This window comes from Ambystoma mexicanum, chromosome 6p (genome assembly GCF_040938575.1).
Source record: "Ambystoma mexicanum isolate Mex_15411 chromosome 6p, UKY_AmexF1_1, whole genome shotgun sequence".
NCBI classification, from domain to species: Eukaryota; Metazoa; Chordata; class Amphibia; order Caudata; family Ambystomatidae; genus Ambystoma; species Ambystoma mexicanum.
The window spans coordinates 31,236,869-31,254,860 of record NC_090935.1 but is presented as its reverse complement, the minus strand read 5'-3'; the positions used below and the strand labels follow the sequence as shown (position 1 = coordinate 31,254,860).

At 55.2% G+C, this 17,992-nt stretch overlaps 10 non-coding genes across 10 annotated transcripts; all 10 read right to left on the bottom strand.

Moving 5' to 3' along the window:
* Positions 1 to 1,050: 1,050 nt before the first annotated feature.
* On the bottom strand, positions 1,051 to 1,157 carry LOC138512234 (U6 spliceosomal RNA). The gene has a single exon (XR_011281090.1). It is a non-coding gene; the product is annotated as a U6 spliceosomal RNA (small nuclear RNA).
* A 1,744-nt stretch (positions 1,158 to 2,901) lies between these two features.
* LOC138512233 (U6 spliceosomal RNA) lies at positions 2,902 to 3,008 on the bottom strand. Its single transcript, XR_011281089.1, has one exon. It is a non-coding gene; the product is annotated as a U6 spliceosomal RNA (small nuclear RNA).
* A 1,744-nt stretch (positions 3,009 to 4,752) lies between these two features.
* On the bottom strand, positions 4,753 to 4,859 carry LOC138512232 (U6 spliceosomal RNA). Its single transcript, XR_011281088.1, has one exon. It is a non-coding gene; the product is annotated as a U6 spliceosomal RNA (small nuclear RNA).
* Positions 4,860 to 6,609: 1,750 nt separating this feature from the next.
* On the bottom strand, positions 6,610 to 6,716 carry LOC138512231 (U6 spliceosomal RNA). The gene has a single exon (XR_011281087.1). It is a non-coding gene; the product is annotated as a U6 spliceosomal RNA (small nuclear RNA).
* Positions 6,717 to 8,460: 1,744 nt separating this feature from the next.
* Positions 8,461 to 8,567, bottom strand: LOC138512230 (U6 spliceosomal RNA). The gene has a single exon (XR_011281086.1). It is a non-coding gene; the product is annotated as a U6 spliceosomal RNA (small nuclear RNA).
* A 1,744-nt stretch (positions 8,568 to 10,311) lies between these two features.
* Positions 10,312 to 10,418, bottom strand: LOC138512229 (U6 spliceosomal RNA). Its single transcript, XR_011281085.1, has one exon. It is a non-coding gene; the product is annotated as a U6 spliceosomal RNA (small nuclear RNA).
* A 1,707-nt stretch (positions 10,419 to 12,125) lies between these two features.
* Positions 12,126 to 12,232, bottom strand: LOC138512228 (U6 spliceosomal RNA). Its single transcript, XR_011281084.1, has one exon. It is a non-coding gene; the product is annotated as a U6 spliceosomal RNA (small nuclear RNA).
* Positions 12,233 to 13,976: 1,744 nt separating this feature from the next.
* Positions 13,977 to 14,083, bottom strand: LOC138512227 (U6 spliceosomal RNA). Its single transcript, XR_011281083.1, has one exon. It is a non-coding gene; the product is annotated as a U6 spliceosomal RNA (small nuclear RNA).
* Positions 14,084 to 15,827: 1,744 nt separating this feature from the next.
* On the bottom strand, positions 15,828 to 15,934 carry LOC138512224 (U6 spliceosomal RNA). The gene has a single exon (XR_011281081.1). It is a non-coding gene; the product is annotated as a U6 spliceosomal RNA (small nuclear RNA).
* A 1,750-nt stretch (positions 15,935 to 17,684) lies between these two features.
* LOC138512223 (U6 spliceosomal RNA) lies at positions 17,685 to 17,791 on the bottom strand. The gene has a single exon (XR_011281080.1). It is a non-coding gene; the product is annotated as a U6 spliceosomal RNA (small nuclear RNA).
* Positions 17,792 to 17,992: the final 201 nt, after the last annotated feature.

Genomic DNA, 17,992 nt, shown 5'->3' with positions numbered 1-17,992 from the left:
GGCTCCTGCTTCAGAAAGGCACCTTGAAGAACAGCACTAGGAGCTAACGGAGGGCACCAGGGGTATGGGGGGCCAGTGGTGCAATGGATAAGGCGCCTGACTAGGAGTCAGAAGGTTGTGGGTTCCACTGCCATCCGGCTGGGCTCCCAACTCTGTGCTTTGTTTCTTTGAATTACATTTAAATTCCCTTGGCCTTCACTGCTCGCAATAGACTTTTGATTTTATGTGGGGCGGGCCCGGTTGCACAGCAAGGAAACACCAGGCGCCATCTCGAAGCACCACCAGTAGGGGTCCCTCCAGACCGCCCCAACAAGCAGCAGATGATTTCTATGCATGTGTGCGTCCTGTCCTTCAATGGGTGGGGGTTGATCGGCCACGATCGGCCAGAGACCTCTCTTGTGAGCGCCGCAGGCGAGCCTTCTCGGGACCTCAGCAACTGAGGGGCACATTTCCAAATGAGGGAGACATTTCCAGAAAGCGCACCAGGGAACGGCTCAGCCTCTGCTTCGTGGCCTAACCCAGCCTGGTCCTTCTCCAACCATCTGGGAGCTGTCCAAAAGCCGGTGGGCCTGGCGGAATGGGCTCCCAGCAGGCCCTGGCTGACTGGTGATTTGCATACACACAGACACACGCACGCACGCACACTCTCTCTCGTGCTATCTGCTGCCTTTCAGACCCTGCCACCCCTCGCTTGCTTTAAAGGAGCAGTTGGCGAATGACACTGAGCAAAGAATGCACAAGTGGGTAAAGAGATCACACACCTAGAGGCAGCCAGCTCTCATGAAGAGTAGGGCCTAGAAGCAGTGAAGCTTGAGGGGCTGTGCGCTCTTTGCCATGAGCCCCTAGAGGCGGATCATATAGAAAGCGCTATATAGAAATGAGCAGCCAGCAGAGGACAAGGCAGCCGCTCTCGGTGCAGCACAGCACAGAGAGGATCAAGAGAAACGGGAAGGGCTTCCGCGGCAGCGAGCAAGCACAAGACCAGCACGGGAGCGGGGCCCCTTTTATTCTGTCAATAAAAGGTATTTCTCTCCTGGCACGCACGTGTCTAAAAATATGGAACGCTTCACGAATTTGCGTGTCATCCTTGCGCAGGGGCCATGCTAATCTTCTCTGTATCGTTCCAATTTTAGTATATGTGCTGCCGAAGCGAGCACACACTTGGGGCTGAACTGGCCAGTGTATAAAAGCCAGCGCATCGGCTGCCTATTGACCTAGGTTGACTTGTTATGCTCTAACTTTGGCAAGAAACTGTTTGGTTCTGGGGCCGATATGGAACCAAGAGGCAAAGACCAACGACCCAAGCTTCCTCGCTGCTGGTTTGGCCCAAAAGGAAAGGTTCCGTGTGCTTGGCTATTGCAATGCAGGAAGAAAGGATCATGGTCCAGGCTGCATGCAAAGTGGCACCTCCCGTCATAATGCCTGGGTGATGGGTGCTGTGTGCCTGGACGCATCACAATAGTCCCACAAGCCAGAGAAAAGCCAGAGGGCCTGTGAGGGTTTGCTTGGGGGGGGCCCTGTTGAATTCCAGGATAGGCAAGGTGAGGCAGCGGCCTAGTGCGCGGACCCCCGAGAGCCCCGGATTGCTGCTGCCCCCGCCTTCAAGCCAGAGATGCATTTTCAAACCGATGTAAGTTTACGTTTGGCTGCTGGCTTCAGCGACGGTGGCTTCAAAGTCCCGCCGGGACTGCTTTCCTTTGGTAGGGCCAGGAAGCCTCTTACAACAGGTATTGGCTGCCTGTCGCCTGCTTTTATCAACTGTGCCAGGACGTGAGCCTTGTGTGTTACAAAATCAGGACAGCAGGCATTGCAGTGGCTCCTGCTTCAGAAAGGCACCTTGAAGAACAGCACTAGGAGCTAACGGAGGGCACCAGGGGTATGGGGGCCAGTGGTGCAATGGATAAGGCGCCTGACTAGGAGTCAGAAGGTTGTGGGTTCCACTGCCATCCGGCTGGGCTCCCAACTCTGTGCTTTGTTTCTTTGAATTACATTTAAATTCCCTTGGCCTTCACTGCTCGCAATAGACTTTTGATTTTATGTGGGGCGGGCCCGGTTGCACAGCAAGGAAACACCAGGCGCCATCTCGAAGCACCACCAGTAGGGGTCCCTCCAGAAGGCCCCAACAAGCAGCAGATGATTTCTATGCATGTGTGCGTCCTGTCCTTCAATGGGTGGGGGTTGGCTTGTGTTGGACACAGTCCCAGGGCAGCCCTTCACGTCCCTGATCGGCCACGATCGGCCAGAGACCTCTCTGTGAGCGCCGCAGGCGAGCCTTCTCGGGACCTCAGCAACTGAGGGGCACATTTCCAAATGAGGGAGACATTTCCAGAAAGCGCACCAGGGAACGGCTCAGCCTCTGCTTCGTGGCCTAACCCAGCCTGGTCCTTCTCCAACCATCTGGGAGCTGTCCAAAAGCCGGTGGGCCTGGCGGAATGGGCTCCCAGCAGGCCCTGGCTGACTGGTGATTTGCATACACACAGACACACGCACGCACACTCTCTCTCGTGCTATCTGCTGCCTTTCAGACCCTGCCACCCCTCGCTTGCTTTAAAGGAGCAGTTGGCGAATGACACTGAGCAAAGAATGCACAAGTGGGTAAAGAGATCACACACCTAGAGGCAGCCAGCTCTCATGAAGAGTAGGGCCTAGAAGCAGTGAAGCTTGAGGGGCTGTGCGCTCTTTGCCATGAGCCCCTAGAGGCGGGTCATATAGAAAGCGCTATATAGAAATGAGCAGCCAGCAGAGGACAAGGCAGCCGCTCTCGGTGCAGCACAGCACAGAGAGGATCAAGAGAAACGGGAAGGGCTTCCGCGGCAGCGAGCAAGCACAAGACGAGCACGGGAGCGGGGCCCCTTTTATTCTGTCAATAAAAGGTATTTCTCTCCTGGCACGCACGTGTCTAAAAATATGGAACGCTTCACGAATTTGCGTGTCATCCTTGCGCAGGGGCCATGCTAATCTTCTCTGTATCGTTCCAATTTTAGTATATGTGCTGCCGAAGCGAGCACACACTTGGGGCTGAACTGGCCAGTGTATAAAAGCCAGCACATCGGCTGCCTATTGACCTAGGTTGACTTGTTATGCTCTAACTTTGGCAAGAAACTGTTTGGTTCTGGGGCCGATATGGAACCAAGAGGCAAAGACCAACGACCCAAGCTTCCTCGCTGCTGGTTTGGCCCAAAAGGAAAGGTTCCGTGTGCTTGGCTATTGCAATGCAGGAAGAAAGGATCATGGTCCAGGCTGCATGCAAAGTGGCACCTCCCGTCATAATGCCTGGGTGATGGGTGCTGTGTGCCTGGACGCATCACAATAGTCCCACAAGCCAGAGAAAAGCCAGAGGGCCTGTGAGGGTTTGCTTGGGGGGGGCCCTGTTGAATTCCAGGATAGGCAAGGTGAGGCAGCGGCCTAGTGCGCGGACCCCCGAGAGCCCCGGATTGCTGCTGCCCCCGCCTTCAAGCCAGAGATGCATTTTCAAACCGATGTAAGTTTACGTTTGGCTGCTGGCTTCAGCGACAGTGGCTTCAAAGTCCCGCCGGGACTGCTTTCCTTTGGTAGGGCCAGGAAGCCTCTTACAACAGGTATTGGCTGCCTGTCGCCTGCTTTTATCAACTGTGCCAGGACGTGAGCCTTGTGTGTTACAAAATCAGGACAGCAGGCATTGCAGTGGCTCCTGCTTCAGAAAGGCACCTTGAAGAACAGCACTAGGAGCTAACGGAGGGCACCAGGGGTATGGGGGCCAGTGGTGCAATGGATAAGGCGCCTGACTAGGAGTCAGAAGGTTGTGGGTTCCACTGCCATCCGGCTGGGCTCCCAACTCTGTGCTTTGTTTCTTTGAATTACATTTAAATTCCCTTGGCCTTCACTGCTCGCAATAGACTTTTGATTTTATGTGGGGCGGGCCCGGTTGCACAGCAAGGAAACACCAGGCGCCATCTCGAAGCACCACCAGTAGGGGTCCCTCCAGAAGGCCCCAACAAGCAGCAGATGATTTCTATGCATGTGTGCGTCCTGTCCTTCAATGGGTGGGGGTTGGCTTGTGTTGGACACAGTCCCAGGGCAGCCCTTCACGTCCCTGATCGGCCACGATCGGCCAGAGACCTCTCTGTGAGCGCCGCAGGCGAGCCTTCTCGGGACCTCAGCAACTGAGGGGCACATTTCCAAATGAGGGAGACATTTCCAGAAAGCGCACCAGGGAACGGCTCAGCCTCTGCTTCGTGGCCTAACCCAGCCTGGTCCTTCTCCAACCATCTGGGAGCTGTCCAAAAGCCGGTGGGCCTGGCGGAATGGGCTCCCAGCAGGCCCTGGCTGACTGGTGATTTGCATACACACAGACACACGCACGCACACTCTCTCTCGTGCTATCTGCTGCCTTTCAGACCCTGCCACCCCTCGCTTGCTTTAAAGGAGCAGTTGGCGAATGACACTGAGCAAAGAATGCACAAGTGGGTAAAGAGATCACACACCTAGAGGCAGCCAGCTCTCATGAAGAGTAGGGCCTAGAAGCAGTGAAGCTTGAGGGGCTGTGCGCTCTTTGCCATGAGCCCCTAGAGGCGGGTCATATAGAAAGCGCTATATAGAAATGAGCAGCCAGCAGAGGACAAGGCAGCCGCTCTCGGTGCAGCACAGCACAGAGAGGATCAAGAGAAACGGGAAGGGCTTCCGCGGCAGCGAGCAAGCACAAGACCAGCACGGGAGCGGGGCCCCTTTTATTCTGTCAATAAAAGGTATTTCTCTCCTGGCACGCACGTGTCTAAAAATATGGAACGCTTCACGAATTTGCGTGTCATCCTTGCGCAGGGGCCATGCTAATCTTCTCTGTATCGTTCCAATTTTAGTATATGTGCTGCCGAAGCGAGCACACACTTGGGGCTGAACTGGCCAGTGTATAAAAGCCAGCGCATCGGCTGCCTATTGACCTAGGTTGACTTGTTATGCTCTAACTTTGGCAAGAAACTGTTTGGTTCTGGGGCCGGTATGGAACCAAGAGGCAAAGACCAACGACCCAAGCTTCCTCGCTGCTGGTTTGGCCCAAAAGGAAAGGTTCCGTGTGCTTGGCTATTGCAATGCAGGAAGAAAGGATCATGGTCCAGGCTGCATGCAAAGTGGCACCTCCCGTCATAATGCCTGGGTGATGGGTGCTGTGTGCCTGGACGCATCACAATAGTCCCACAAGCCAGAGAAAAGCCAGAGGGCCTGTGAGGGTTTGCTTGGGGGGGGCCCTGTTGAATTCCAGGATAGGCAAGGTGAGGCAGCGGCCTAGTGCGCGGACCCCCGAGAGCCCCGGATTGCTGCTGCCCCCGCCTTCAAGCCAGAGATGCATTTTCAAACCGATGTAAGTTTACGTTTGGCTGCTGGCTTCAGCGACGGTGGCTTCAAAGTCCCGCCGGGTCTGCTTTCCTTTGGTAGGGCCAGGAAGCCTCTTACAACAGGTAATGGCTGCCTGTCGCCTGCTTTTATCAACTGTGCCAGGACGTGAGGCTTGTGTGTTACAAAATCAGGACAGCAGGCATTGCAGTGGCTCCTGCTTCAGAAAGGCACCTTGAAGAACAGCACTAGGAGCTAACGGAGGGCACCAGGGGTATGGGGGGCCAGTGGTGCAATGGATAAGGCGCCTGACTAGGAGTCAGAAGGTTGTGGGTTCCACTGCCATCCGGCTGGGCTCCCAACTCTGTGCTTTGTTTCTTTGAATTACATTTAAATTCCCTTGGCCTTCACTGCTCGCAATAGACTTTTGATTTTATGTGGGGCGGGCCCGGTTGCACAGCAAGGAAACACCAGGCGCCATCTCGAAGCACCACCAGTAGGGGTCCCTCCAGACCGCCCCAACAAGCAGCAGATGATTTCTATGCATGTGTGCGTCCTGTCCTTCAATGGGTGGGGGTTGGCTTGTGTTGGACACAGTCCCAGGGCAGCCCTTCACGTCCCTGATCGGCCACGATCGGCCAGAGACCTCTCTTGTGAGCGCCGCAGGCGAGCCTTCTCGGGACCTCAGCAACTGAGGGGCACATTTCCAAATGAGGGAGACATTTCCAGAAAGCGCACCAGGGAACGGCTCAGCCTCTGCTTCGTGGCCTAACCCAGCCTGGTCCTTCTCCAACCATCTGGGAGCTGTCCAAAAGCCGGTGGGCCTGGCGGAATGGGCTCCCAGCAGGCCCTGGCTGACTGGTGATTTGCATACACACAGACACACGCACGCACGCACACTCTCTCTCGTGCTATCTGCTGCCTTTCAGACCCTGCCACCCCTCGCTTGCTTTAAAGGAGCAGTTGGCGAATGACACTGAGCAAAGAATGCACAAGTGGGTAAAGAGATCACACACCTAGAGGCAGCCAGCTCTCATGAAGAGTAGGGCCTAGAAGCAGTGAAGCTTGAGGGGCTGTGCGCTCTTTGCCATGAGCCCCTAGAGGCGGATCATATAGAAAGCGCTATATAGAAATGAGCAGCCAGCAGAGGACAAGGCAGCCGCTCTCGGTGCAGCACAGCACAGAGAGGATCAAGAGAAACGGGAAGGGCTTCCGCGGCAGCGAGCAAGCACAAGACCAGCACGGGAGCGGGGCCCCTTTTATTCTGTCAATAAAAGGTATTTCTCTCCTGGCACGCACGTGTCTAAAAATATGGAACGCTTCACGAATTTGCGTGTCATCCTTGCGCAGGGGCCATGCTAATCTTCTCTGTATCGTTCCAATTTTAGTATATGTGCTGCCGAAGCGAGCACACACTTGGGGCTGAACTGGCCAGTGTATAAAAGCCAGCGCATCGGCTGCCTATTGACCTAGGTTGACTTGTTATGCTCTAACTTTGGCAAGAAACTGTTTGGTTCTGGGGCCGATATGGAACCAAGAGGCAAAGACCAACGACCCAAGCTTCCTCGCTGCTGGTTTGGCCCAAAAGGAAAGGTTCCGTGTGCTTGGCTATTGCAATGCAGGAAGAAAGGATCATGGTCCAGGCTGCATGCAAAGTGGCACCTCCCGTCATAATGCCTGGGTGATGGGTGCTGTGTGCCTGGACGCATCACAATAGTCCCACAAGCCAGAGAAAAGCCAGAGGGCCTGTGAGGGTTTGCTTGGGGGGGGCCCTGTTGAATTCCAGGATAGGCAAGGTGAGGCAGCGGCCTAGTGCGCGGACCCCCGAGAGCCCCGGATTGCTGCTGCCCCCGCCTTCAAGCCAGAGATGCATTTTCAAACCGATGTAAGTTTACGTTTGGCTGCTGGCTTCAGCGACGGTGGCTTCAAAGTCCCGCCGGGACTGCTTTCCTTTGGTAGGGCCAGGAAGCCTCTTACAACAGGTATTGGCTGCCTGTCGCCTGCTTTTATCAACTGTGCCAGGACGTGAGCCTTGTGTGTTACAAAATCAGGACAGCAGGCATTGCAGTGGCTCCTGCTTCAGAAAGGCACCTTGAAGAACAGCACTAGGAGCTAACGGAGGGCACCAGGGGTATGGGGGCCAGTGGTGCAATGGATAAGGCGCCTGACTAGGAGTCAGAAGGTTGTGGGTTCCACTGCCATCCGGCTGGGCTCCCAACTCTGTGCTTTGTTTCTTTGAATTACATTTAAATTCCCTTGGCCTTCACTGCTCGCAATAGACTTTTGATTTTATGTGGGGCGGGCCCGGTTGCACAGCAAGGAAACACCAGGCGCCATCTCGAAGCACCACCAGTAGGGGTCCCTCCAGAAGGCCCCAACAAGCAGCAGATGATTTCTATGCATGTGTGCGTCCTGTCCTTCAATGGGTGGGGGTTGGCTTGTGTTGGACACAGTCCCAGGGCAGCCCTTCACGTCCCTGATCGGCCACGATCGGCCAGAGACCTCTCTGTGAGCGCCGCAGGCGAGCCTTCTCGGGACCTCAGCAACTGAGGGGCACATTTCCAAATGAGGGAGACATTTCCAGAAAGCGCACCAGGGAACGGCTCAGCCTCTGCTTCGTGGCCTAACCCAGCCTGGTCCTTCTCCAACCATCTGGGAGCTGTCCAAAAGCCGGTGGGCCTGGCGGAATGGGCTCCCAGCAGGCCCTGGCTGACTGGTGATTTGCATACACACAGACACACGCACGCACACTCTCTCTCGTGCTATCTGCTGCCTTTCAGACCCTGCCACCCCTCGCTTGCTTTAAAGGAGCAGTTGGCGAATGACACTGAGCAAAGAATGCACAAGTGGGTAAAGAGATCACACACCTAGAGGCAGCCAGCTCTCATGAAGAGTAGGGCCTAGAAGCAGTGAAGCTTGAGGGGCTGTGCGCTCTTTGCCATGAGCCCCTAGAGGCGGGTCATATAGAAAGCGCTATATAGAAATGAGCAGCCAGCAGAGGACAAGGCAGCCGCTCTCGGTGCAGCACAGCACAGAGAGGATCAAGAGAAACGGGAAGGGCTTCCGCGGCAGCGAGCAAGCACAAGACGAGCACGGGAGCGGGGCCCCTTTTATTCTGTCAATAAAAGGTATTTCTCTCCTGGCACGCACGTGTCTAAAAATATGGAACGCTTCACGAATTTGCGTGTCATCCTTGCGCAGGGGCCATGCTAATCTTCTCTGTATCGTTCCAATTTTAGTATATGTGCTGCCGAAGCGAGCACACACTTGGGGCTGAACTGGCCAGTGTATAAAAGCCAGCACATCGGCTGCCTATTGACCTAGGTTGACTTGTTATGCTCTAACTTTGGCAAGAAACTGTTTGGTTCTGGGGCCGATATGGAACCAAGAGGCAAAGACCAACGACCCAAGCTTCCTCGCTGCTGGTTTGGCCCAAAAGGAAAGGTTCCGTGTGCTTGGCTATTGCAATGCAGGAAGAAAGGATCATGGTCCAGGCTGCATGCAAAGTGGCACCTCCCGTCATAATGCCTGGGTGATGGGTGCTGTGTGCCTGGACGCATCACAATAGTCCCACAAGCCAGAGAAAAGCCAGAGGGCCTGTGAGGGTTTGCTTGGGGGGGGCCCTGTTGAATTCCAGGATAGGCAAGGTGAGGCAGCGGCCTAGTGCGCGGACCCCCGAGAGCCCCGGATTGCTGCTGCCCCCGCCTTCAAGCCAGAGATGCATTTTCAAACCGATGTAAGTTTACGTTTGGCTGCTGGCTTCAGCGACAGTGGCTTCAAAGTCCCGCCGGGACTGCTTTCCTTTGGTAGGGCCAGGAAGCCTCTTACAACAGGTATTGGCTGCCTGTCGCCTGCTTTTATCAACTGTGCCAGGACGTGAGCCTTGTGTGTTACAAAATCAGGACAGCAGGCATTGCAGTGGCTCCTGCTTCAGAAAGGCACCTTGAAGAACAGCACTAGGAGCTAACGGAGGGCACCAGGGGTATGGGGGCCAGTGGTGCAATGGATAAGGCGCCTGACTAGGAGTCAGAAGGTTGTGGGTTCCACTGCCATCCGGCTGGGCTCCCAACTCTGTGCTTTGTTTCTTTGAATTACATTTAAATTCCCTTGGCCTTCACTGCTCGCAATAGACTTTTGATTTTATGTGGGGCGGGCCCGGTTGCACAGCAAGGAAACACCAGGCGCCATCTCGAAGCACCACCAGTAGGGGTCCCTCCAGAAGGCCCCAACAAGCAGCAGATGATTTCTATGCATGTGTGCGTCCTGTCCTTCAATGGGTGGGGGTTGGCTTGTGTTGGACACAGTCCCAGGGCAGCCCTTCACGTCCCTGATCGGCCACGATCGGCCAGAGACCTCTCTGTGAGCGCCGCAGGCGAGCCTTCTCGGGACCTCAGCAACTGAGGGGCACATTTCCAAATGAGGGAGACATTTCCAGAAAGCGCACCAGGGAACGGCTCAGCCTCTGCTTCGTGGCCTAACCCAGCCTGGTCCTTCTCCAACCATCTGGGAGCTGTCCAAAAGCCGGTGGGCCTGGCGGAATGGGCTCCCAGCAGGCCCTGGCTGACTGGTGATTTGCATACACACAGACACACGCACGCACACTCTCTCTCGTGCTATCTGCTGCCTTTCAGACCCTGCCACCCCTCGCTTGCTTTAAAGGAGCAGTTGGCGAATGACACTGAGCAAAGAATGCACAAGTGGGTAAAGAGATCACACACCTAGAGGCAGCCAGCTCTCATGAAGAGTAGGGCCTAGAAGCAGTGAAGCTTGAGGGGCTGTGCGCTCTTTGCCATGAGCCCCTAGAGGCGGGTCATATAGAAAGCGCTATATAGAAATGAGCAGCCAGCAGAGGACAAGGCAGCCGCTCTCGGTGCAGCACAGCACAGAGAGGATCAAGAGAAACGGGAAGGGCTTCCGCGGCAGCGAGCAAGCACAAGACCAGCACGGGAGCGGGGCCCCTTTTATTCTGTCAATAAAAGGTATTTCTCTCCTGGCACGCACGTGTCTAAAAATATGGAACGCTTCACGAATTTGCGTGTCATCCTTGCGCAGGGGCCATGCTAATCTTCTCTGTATCGTTCCAATTTTAGTATATGTGCTGCCGAAGCGAGCACACACTTGGGGCTGAACTGGCCAGTGTATAAAAGCCAGCGCATCGGCTGCCTATTGACCTAGGTTGACTTGTTATGCTCTAACTTTGGCAAGAAACTGTTTGGTTCTGGGGCCGGTATGGAACCAAGAGGCAAAGACCAACGACCCAAGCTTCCTCGCTGCTGGTTTGGCCCAAAAGGAAAGGTTCCGTGTGCTTGGCTATTGCAATGCAGGAAGAAAGGATCATGGTCCAGGCTGCATGCAAAGTGGCACCTCCCGTCATAATGCCTGGGTGATGGGTGCTGTGTGCCTGGACGCATCACAATAGTCCCACAAGCCAGAGAAAAGCCAGAGGGCCTGTGAGGGTTTGCTTGGGGGGGGCCCTGTTGAATTCCAGGATAGGCAAGGTGAGGCAGCGGCCTAGTGCGCGGACCCCCGAGAGCCCCGGATTGCTGCTGCCCCCGCCTTCAAGCCAGAGATGCATTTTCAAACCGATGTAAGTTTACGTTTGGCTGCTGGCTTCAGCGACGGTGGCTTCAAAGTCCCGCCGGGTCTGCTTTCCTTTGGTAGGGCCAGGAAGCCTCTTACAACAGGTAATGGCTGCCTGTCGCCTGCTTTTATCAACTGTGCCAGGACGTGAGGCTTGTGTGTTACAAAATCAGGACAGCAGGCATTGCAGTGGCTCCTGCTTCAGAAAGGCACCTTGAAGAACAGCACTAGGAGCTAACGGAGGGCACCAGGGGTATGGGGGGCCAGTGGTGCAATGGATAAGGCGCCTGACTAGGAGTCAGAAGGTTGTGGGTTCCACTGCCATCCGGCTGGGCTCCCAACTCTGTGCTTTGTTTCTTTGAATTACATTTAAATTCCCTTGGCCTTCACTGCTCGCAATAGACTTTTGATTTTATGTGGGGCGGGCCCGGTTGCACAGCAAGGAAACACCAGGCGCCATCTCGAAGCACCACCAGTAGGGGTCCCTCCAGACCGCCCCAACAAGCAGCAGATGATTTCTATGCATGTGTGCGTCCTGTCCTTCAATGGGTGGGGGTTGATCGGCCACGATCGGCCAGAGACCTCTCTTGTGAGCGCCGCAGGCGAGCCTTCTCGGGACCTCAGCAACTGAGGGGCACATTTCCAAATGAGGGAGACATTTCCAGAAAGCGCACCAGGGAACGGCTCAGCCTCTGCTTCGTGGCCTAACCCAGCCTGGTCCTTCTCCAACCATCTGGGAGCTGTCCAAAAGCCGGTGGGCCTGGCGGAATGGGCTCCCAGCAGGCCCTGGCTGACTGGTGATTTGCATACACACAGACACACGCACGCACGCACACTCTCTCTCGTGCTATCTGCTGCCTTTCAGACCCTGCCACCCCTCGCTTGCTTTAAAGGAGCAGTTGGCGAATGACACTGAGCAAAGAATGCACAAGTGGGTAAAGAGATCACACACCTAGAGGCAGCCAGCTCTCATGAAGAGTAGGGCCTAGAAGCAGTGAAGCTTGAGGGGCTGTGCGCTCTTTGCCATGAGCCCCTAGAGGCGGATCATATAGAAAGCGCTATATAGAAATGAGCAGCCAGCAGAGGACAAGGCAGCCGCTCTCGGTGCAGCACAGCACAGAGAGGATCAAGAGAAACGGGAAGGGCTTCCGCGGCAGCGAGCAAGCACAAGACCAGCACGGGAGCGGGGCCCCTTTTATTCTGTCAATAAAAGGTATTTCTCTCCTGGCACGCACGTGTCTAAAAATATGGAACGCTTCACGAATTTGCGTGTCATCCTTGCGCAGGGGCCATGCTAATCTTCTCTGTATCGTTCCAATTTTAGTATATGTGCTGCCGAAGCGAGCACACACTTGGGGCTGAACTGGCCAGTGTATAAAAGCCAGCGCATCGGCTGCCTATTGACCTAGGTTGACTTGTTATGCTCTAACTTTGGCAAGAAACTGTTTGGTTCTGGGGCCGATATGGAACCAAGAGGCAAAGACCAACGACCCAAGCTTCCTCGCTGCTGGTTTGGCCCAAAAGGAAAGGTTCCGTGTGCTTGGCTATTGCAATGCAGGAAGAAAGGATCATGGTCCAGGCTGCATGCAAAGTGGCACCTCCCGTCATAATGCCTGGGTGATGGGTGCTGTGTGCCTGGACGCATCACAATAGTCCCACAAGCCAGAGAAAAGCCAGAGGGCCTGTGAGGGTTTGCTTGGGGGGGGCCCTGTTGAATTCCAGGATAGGCAAGGTGAGGCAGCGGCCTAGTGCGCGGACCCCCGAGAGCCCCGGATTGCTGCTGCCCCCGCCTTCAAGCCAGAGATGCATTTTCAAACCGATGTAAGTTTACGTTTGGCTGCTGGCTTCAGCGACGGTGGCTTCAAAGTCCCGCCGGGACTGCTTTCCTTTGGTAGGGCCAGGAAGCCTCTTACAACAGGTATTGGCTGCCTGTCGCCTGCTTTTATCAACTGTGCCAGGACGTGAGCCTTGTGTGTTACAAAATCAGGACAGCAGGCATTGCAGTGGCTCCTGCTTCAGAAAGGCACCTTGAAGAACAGCACTAGGAGCTAACGGAGGGCACCAGGGGTATGGGGGCCAGTGGTGCAATGGATAAGGCGCCTGACTAGGAGTCAGAAGGTTGTGGGTTCCACTGCCATCCGGCTGGGCTCCCAACTCTGTGCTTTGTTTCTTTGAATTACATTTAAATTCCCTTGGCCTTCACTGCTCGCAATAGACTTTTGATTTTATGTGGGGCGGGCCCGGTTGCACAGCAAGGAAACACCAGGCGCCATCTCGAAGCACCACCAGTAGGGGTCCCTCCAGAAGGCCCCAACAAGCAGCAGATGATTTCTATGCATGTGTGCGTCCTGTCCTTCAATGGGTGGGGGTTGGCTTGTGTTGGACACAGTCCCAGGGCAGCCCTTCACGTCCCTGATCGGCCACGATCGGCCAGAGACCTCTCTGTGAGCGCCGCAGGCGAGCCTTCTCGGGACCTCAGCAACTGAGGGGCACATTTCCAAATGAGGGAGACATTTCCAGAAAGCGCACCAGGGAACGGCTCAGCCTCTGCTTCGTGGCCTAACCCAGCCTGGTCCTTCTCCAACCATCTGGGAGCTGTCCAAAAGCCGGTGGGCCTGGCGGAATGGGCTCCCAGCAGGCCCTGGCTGACTGGTGATTTGCATACACACAGACACACGCACGCACACTCTCTCTCGTGCTATCTGCTGCCTTTCAGACCCTGCCACCCCTCGCTTGCTTTAAAGGAGCAGTTGGCGAATGACACTGAGCAAAGAATGCACAAGTGGGTAAAGAGATCACACACCTAGAGGCAGCCAGCTCTCATGAAGAGTAGGGCCTAGAAGCAGTGAAGCTTGAGGGGCTGTGCGCTCTTTGCCATGAGCCCCTAGAGGCGGGTCATATAGAAAGCGCTATATAGAAATGAGCAGCCAGCAGAGGACAAGGCAGCCGCTCTCGGTGCAGCACAGCACAGAGAGGATCAAGAGAAACGGGAAGGGCTTCCGCGGCAGCGAGCAAGCACAAGACGAGCACGGGAGCGGGGCCCCTTTTATTCTGTCAATAAAAGGTATTTCTCTCCTGGCACGCACGTGTCTAAAAATATGGAACGCTTCACGAATTTGCGTGTCATCCTTGCGCAGGGGCCATGCTAATCTTCTCTGTATCGTTCCAATTTTAGTATATGTGCTGCCGAAGCGAGCACACACTTGGGGCTGAACTGGCCAGTGTATAAAAGCCAGCACATCGGCTGCCTATTGACCTAGGTTGACTTGTTATGCTCTAACTTTGGCAAGAAACTGTTTGGTTCTGGGGCCGATATGGAACCAAGAGGCAAAGACCAACGACCCAAGCTTCCTCGCTGCTGGTTTGGCCCAAAAGGAAAGGTTCCGTGTGCTTGGCTATTGCAATGCAGGAAGAAAGGATCATGGTCCAGGCTGCATGCAAAGTGGCACCTCCCGTCATAATGCCTGGGTGATGGGTGCTGTGTGCCTGGACGCATCACAATAGTCCCACAAGCCAGAGAAAAGCCAGAGGGCCTGTGAGGGTTTGCTTGGGGGGGGCCCTGTTGAATTCCAGGATAGGCAAGGTGAGGCAGCGGCCTAGTGCGCGGACCCCCGAGAGCCCCGGATTGCTGCTGCCCCCGCCTTCAAGCCAGAGATGCATTTTCAAACCGATGTAAGTTTACGTTTGGCTGCTGGCTTCAGCGACAGTGGCTTCAAAGTCCCGCCGGGACTGCTTTCCTTTGGTAGGGCCAGGAAGCCTCTTACAACAGGTATTGGCTGCCTGTCGCCTGCTTTTATCAACTGTGCCAGGACGTGAGCCTTGTGTGTTACAAAATCAGGACAGCAGGCATTGCAGTGGCTCCTGCTTCAGAAAGGCACCTTGAAGAACAGCACTAGGAGCTAACGGAGGGCACCAGGGGTATGGGGGCCAGTGGTGCAATGGATAAGGCGCCTGACTAGGAGTCAGAAGGTTGTGGGTTCCACTGCCATCCGGCTGGGCTCCCAACTCTGTGCTTTGTTTCTTTGAATTACATTTAAATTCCCTTGGCCTTCACTGCTCGCAATAGACTTTTGATTTTATGTGGGGCGGGCCCGGTTGCACAGCAAGGAAACACCAGGCGCCATCTCGAAGCACCACCAGTAGGGGTCCCTCCAGAAGGCCCCAACAAGCAGCAGATGATTTCTATGCATGTGTGCGTCCTGTCCTTCAATGGGTGGGGGTTGGCTTGTGTTGGACACAGTCCCAGGGCAGCCCTTCACGTCCCTGATCGGCCACGATCGGCCAGAGACCTCTCTGTGAGCGCCGCAGGCGAGCCTTCTCGGGACCTCAGCAACTGAGGGGCACATTTCCAAATGAGGGAGACATTTCCAGAAAGCGCACCAGGGAACGGCTCAGCCTCTGCTTCGTGGCCTAACCCAGCCTGGTCCTTCTCCAACCATCTGGGAGCTGTCCAAAAGCCGGTGGGCCTGGCGGAATGGGCTCCCAGCAGGCCCTGGCTGACTGGTGATTTGCATACACACAGACACACGCACGCACACTCTCTCTCGTGCTATCTGCTGCCTTTCAGACCCTGCCACCCCTCGCTTGCTTTAAAGGAGCAGTTGGCGAATGACACTGAGCAAAGAATGCACAAGTGGGTAAAGAGATCACACACCTAGAGGCAGCCAGCTCTCATGAAGAGTAGGGCCTAGAAGCAGTGAAGCTTGAGGGGCTGTGCGCTCTTTGCCATGAGCCCCTAGAGGCGGGTCATATAGAAAGCGCTATATAGAAATGAGCAGCCAGCAGAGGACAAGGCAGCCGCTCTCGGTGCAGCACAGCACAGAGAGGATCAAGAGAAACGGGAAGGGCTTCCGCGGCAGCGAGCAAGCACAAGACCAGCACGGGAGCGGGGCCCCTTTTATTCTGTCAATAAAAGGTATTTCTCTCCTGGCACGCACGTGTCTAAAAATATGGAACGCTTCACGAATTTGCGTGTCATCCTTGCGCAGGGGCCATGCTAATCTTCTCTGTATCGTTCCAATTTTAGTATATGTGCTGCCGAAGCGAGCACACACTTGGGGCTGAACTGGCCAGTGTATAAAAGCCAGCGCATCGGCTGCCTATTGACCTAGGTTGACTTGTTATGCTCTAACTTTGGCAAGAAACTGTTTGGTTCTGGGGCCGGTATGGAACCAAGAGGCAAAGACCAACGACCCAAGCTTCCTCGCTGCTGGTTTGGCCCAAAAGGAAAGGTTCCGTGTGCTTGGCTATTGCAATGCAGGAAGAAAGGATCATGGTCCAGGCTGCATGCAAAGTGGCACCTCCCGTCATAATGCCTGGGTGATGGGTGCTGTGTGCCTGGACGCATCACAATAGTCCCACAAGCCAGAGAAAAGCCAGAGGGCCTGTGAGGGTTTGCTTGGGGGGGGCCCTGTTGAATTCCAGGATAGGCAAGGTGAGGCAGCGGCCTAGTGCGCGGACCCCCGAGAGCCCCGGATTGCTGCTGCCCCCGCCTTCAAGCCAGAGATGCATTTTCAAACCGATGTAAGTTTACGTTTGGCTGCTGGCTTCAGCGACGGTGGCTTCAAAGTCCCGCCGGGTCTGCTTTCCTTTGGTAGGGCCAGGAAGCCTCTTACAACAGGTAATGGCTGCCTGTCGCCTGCTTTTATCAACTGTGCCAGGACGTGAGGCTTGTGTGTTACAAAATCAGGACAGCAGGCATTGCAGTGGCTCCTGCTTCAGAAAGGCACCTTGAAGAACAGCACTAGGAGCTAACGGAGGGCACCAGGGGTATGGGGGGCCAGTGGTGCAATGGATAAGGCGCCTGACTAGGAGTCAGAAGGTTGTGGGTTCCACTGCCATCCGGCTGGGCTCCCAACTCTGTGCTTTGTTTCTTTGAATTACATTTAAATTCCCTTGGCCTTCACTGCTCGCAATAGACTTTTGATTTTATGTGGGGCGGGCCCGGTTGCACAGCAAGGAAACACCAGGCGCCATCTCGAAGCACCACCAGTAGGGGTCCCTCCAGACCGCCCCAACAAGCAGCAGATGATTTCTATGCATGTGTGCGTCCTGTCCTTCAATGGGTGGGGGTTGGCTTGTGTTGGACACAGTCCCAGGGCAGCCCTTCACGTCCCTGATCGGCCACGATCGGCCAGAGACCTCTCTTGTGAGCGCCGCAGGCGAGCCTTCTCGGGACCTCAGCAACTGAGGGGCACATTTCCAAATGAGGGAGACATTTCCAGAAAGCGCACCAGGGAACGGCTCAGCCTCTGCTTCGTGGCCTAACCCAGCCTGGTCCTTCTCCAACCATCTGGGAGCTGTCCAAAAGCCGGTGGGCCTGGCGGAATGGGCTCCCAGCAGGCCCTGGCTGACTGGTGATTTGCATACACACAGACACACGCACGCACGCACACTCTCTCTCGTGCTATCTGCTGCCTTTCAGACCCTGCCACCCCTCGCTTGCTTTAAAGGAGCAGTTGGCGAATGACACTGAGCAAAGAATGCACAAGTGGGTAAAGAGATCACACACCTAGAGGCAGCCAGCTCTCATGAAGAGTAGGGCCTAGAAGCAGTGAAGCTTGAGGGGCTGTGCGCTCTTTGCCATGAGCCCCTAGAGGCGGATCATATAGAAAGCGCTATATAGAAATGAGCAGCCAGCAGAGGACAAGGCAGCCGCTCTCGGTGCAGCACAGCACAGAGAGGATCAAGAGAAACGGGAAGGGCTTCCGCGGCAGCGAGCAAGCACAAGACCAGCACGGGAGCGGGGCCCCTTTTATTCTGTCAATAAAAGGTATTTCTCTCCTGGCACGCACGTGTCTAAAAATATGGAACGCTTCACGAATTTGCGTGTCATCCTTGCGCAGGGGCCATGCTAATCTTCTCTGTATCGTTCCAATTTTAGTATATGTGCTGCCGAAGCGAGCACACACTTGGGGCTGAACTGGCCAGTGTATAAAAGCCAGCGCATCGGCTGCCTATTGACCTAGGTTGACTTGTTATGCTCTAACTTTGGCAAGAAACTGTTTGGTTCTGGGGCCGATATGGAACCAAGAGGCAAAGACCAACGACCCAAGCTTCCTCGCTGCTGGTTTGGCCCAAAAGGAAAGGTTCCGTGTGCTTGGCTATT